The 3,290-nt window shown below is 47.8% G+C and overlaps 1 pseudogene; it reads right to left on the reverse strand.

Moving 5' to 3' along the window:
• Positions 1 to 1,645: 1,645 nt before the first annotated feature.
• On the reverse strand, positions 1,646 to 1,753 carry LOC114622062 (annotated as a pseudogene).
• Positions 1,754 to 3,290: the final 1,537 nt, after the last annotated feature.

Below are 3,290 nucleotides of genomic sequence, written 5' to 3' on the forward strand. Positions count from 1 at the left end.
TGTAGTGTGTCAAAGGTGTCCCACAGTATAGACCCTTTTGTTTATACTTCTTTGCTTACAGATATTAATTGTACTGGCTTGTTGATCTGGTTGGAATTGGAATGGCTCCTGGCTTCTGATACTCTGAGGTTCCAATACTGGAACATCACTGGGATTCTTCTGGGATACCCTGTTGTTTCCCTGTGTCATGGAGATCCTGATGTTTTGTTTCTATAGGACCAGCCCTTTCACGCACTTCAGCAGTTCATCAATGGGGTAGATATTGGGTTGGGCCAATTCAAAGCCCTGGATCTGGGCCTGAGAGGTATCTAAGCTGGTCAAACTACCAGCTCTCCCACTTTCCCACACTCAGGGCCAGCTCACCAGCAACCCCTGCAACCAGGGCTAGGTCTCTCCTGCTGCCCAGACAATTGCAGAGCCCCTTCTCCCAAGTGTTGCAGTTAGTGAGGGACATGGTCAATTCTTCCACTCTCATGACCAGGGCAGTGGGCAACTCTTCCACATGCTATAGATGGTATAGGGGCAGGGAGGGGAGGGTGGCATCTTTCCCTTTCTACACCACAGCCCAGTAGACAAGAAGCAGGGCTTCTCCACCATTCACACCTTCGGAGCTGGCTTACCTGCAAAAACCCCTTGTTCAGGACCAGCTCTGCTATGCTATGTAGGCAAGGTACAGGGTCTGCTCTCCTGAGTGCTGTAGCAAATGAGGGGCATAGATAGCTCTTCTGTTTTCATGACCTCAGGGCCAGCTGCCAAAGGTGATAAGGGAGGAGAAGAAGGGAGGATATCTCCCTCATCCACACCACTATATGGGAGATGAGTAGAGCCAGCATCCAAGGCTCCTATCCTCAGGACTGGCTCACTCACAACTCTTGGAATGTGCAGGCTCTGCTCTCCCAAGTACTGCAGGTGGCTAGGGGGAGGGGCAGTTTTCCTGCTCTCATGCCCCCAGGGCCAGCTCTCCCTTGCTGCCCAGGTGACGAGAGCAGGCCAGTTCTACACAGTCCTCAGCCATCAGCACATCCCTGGGCAGTGGCCTACACCAGGGTTATTTGCCTGGCTTTTGGTGGTAACAGATCCCTGATGCTGCAGGACCAAGGTAGCATCACAGCCCAGGACACCACCATGTTCCCAGATGACATCACAGGCTACTCACATCAGCTGTTCCTCACTACCCTTGAGTTTCCAGTTCTGCCTCTCTTCATTGTGCCCACATCCTTCTGTTTCTCTCTCTCTTCTATTCTTCACCACTTACTTGCTCCTCTTAGTGGTGCCTGGTGTCTCTGAGAGTCTGGAGTCACCTCAGGAGTGGTCTCTGGATGTATGCCCCACTCGTGTATTGTGGGGTCATCTTGGGCACAGTGTGGCCCACCCCTCCAAGCCTGCCCAGTACCTAACTGGTGGTCATCTCACATTAGCTCCTTGTCTGGGACTCATGGCACTGGTCTGGTGGTCATCACAGCCTCACCTCAGAGTGTCACCATGTAAAGGTCATCTATCTCCAGCTTACTGTTGCCCAGGCCCACAGTTCCACAAGTAGTTCTTCCAGTCTCCAGCTTGCTCTCTGTTCTCAGAGCATGTCTGGTCCTGAGCAGTGGTGCTGGGCACTAGACTGATGTTCATCTCAGGCTCACTGTTTTCAGTGAATGTTAACTAGGTCAAGACATATGTATAGACATAATTCCTCTCTTCTCTGCCACCTACTGACACACATGTGACATAGCAGTCACATCTGCAATGCCTCCAGGGCAGGAAAATCTTCCATTTTTTTTCATAGTGAATTTTTTTTTTATTGGATATTTTATTTACATTTCCAATGTTGTCCCCATACCCCATCCCCCACCCACCCAGGAACCACCAATCCCCTCACCCCTCCTCCTTCTTCTCTGTGGATGTAACCTCTATCTACCACCCCACTCCCACCTCACAACCCTCAAAATTCCCACCCCCTGGGGCATCCAGCCTTCATGCCTTCCAGATTCTCTTCTTCCACCTATGCCCAGCAGAGCCCTCCACTCTTACATATTCAAAAGAAGCGCTGGATCCCTCCCTAAGTGTTCCCAGGCTGGTGGTTTAGACCCTGGAATCTGTGGTTGGTTGGTATTGTTGCTCTCCTCATGGTGCCACAAATCCTTTCAGCTCTCCTTCAGTCTTCACTCTAACTCCTCTATTGAGAACCACATTATCAGTTCAATGGCTAGTTGTGAGCATCTGCCTCTGAGTATGTCAGACTCTTGAAGACCTCTGAGGAGATATCCATATCAGGCTCTTATCAGCATGCACTTCCTGACTCCCACATCAGCCTCTACCTTTGGTGATTGCACATGGGATAGATACTCAGGTGGAGTGGTCTTGAAACGGCCCCTCCTTCAGTTTCTGTCCCTCACTTTGTCTCCATATTTGCTCCCTTGAGTAATTTGTTGCTCCTTCTAAGAAGGACCGAATCACCCCCACTTGGTCTTCCTTCTTTATGGGCTTCATGTGGACTGTGAGTTGCATCTTGGGCATTTCAAGGTTCTGGGCTAATATCCAATAATCAGTGAGTGAATACCATGTGTGTTCTTTTATGATTGGCTTACCTCACTCAGGATGGTAATTTCTAATTCCATCCATTTACCTAGGAACCTCTTGAATTCATTGTTTTTAATAGCTGAGTAATACTCCATTGTGTAAATATACCACATTTTTTGAATTCATTCCTCAGTTGAAGGACATCTGGGTTCTTTCCAGCTCCTGGCTATTATAAACAAGGCTGCTATGAACATAGTTGAGCATATGTCCTTGTTATATGTTCGAGCATCTTCTGGGTATATGCCTAGGAGTGGTATAGCTGGATCCTCAGGTAATGCTATGTCCAATTTTCTGAGGAACCGCCAGACTGATTTCCAAAGTGGTTGCACCATCTTGCAGTCCCACCAACAATGGAGGAGTGTTCCTGTTTCTCCACACCCTTGCCAGCATCTACTATCACCTGAGTTTTTAATCTTAGTCATTCTGACTGGTGTGAGATGGAATCTCAGAGTTGTTTTGATTTGCATATCCCTGACTACTAAGGATGCTGAACATTTCTTTAGGTGCTTCTCGGCCATTCGAGTTTCTTCCGTTGAAAATTCTTTGTTAAGCTCTATACCCCATTTTTTAATAGGGTAATTTGGTTGTCTGGAGTCTAATTTCTTGAGTTCTTTGTATATATTTGTTATTAGCCCTCTATCAGATGAAGGATTGGTAAAGATCTTTTCCCAATTTGTTGGTTGTCGTTTTGTCCTATTGACAGTGTCCTTTGCCTTACA

The sequence above is a fragment of the Grammomys surdaster genome, unplaced genomic scaffold, assembly GCF_004785775.1.
Source record: "Grammomys surdaster isolate TR1022 unplaced genomic scaffold, NIH_TR_1.0 63, whole genome shotgun sequence".
In the NCBI taxonomy this organism is placed as follows: Eukaryota; Metazoa; Chordata; class Mammalia; order Rodentia; family Muridae; genus Grammomys; species Grammomys surdaster.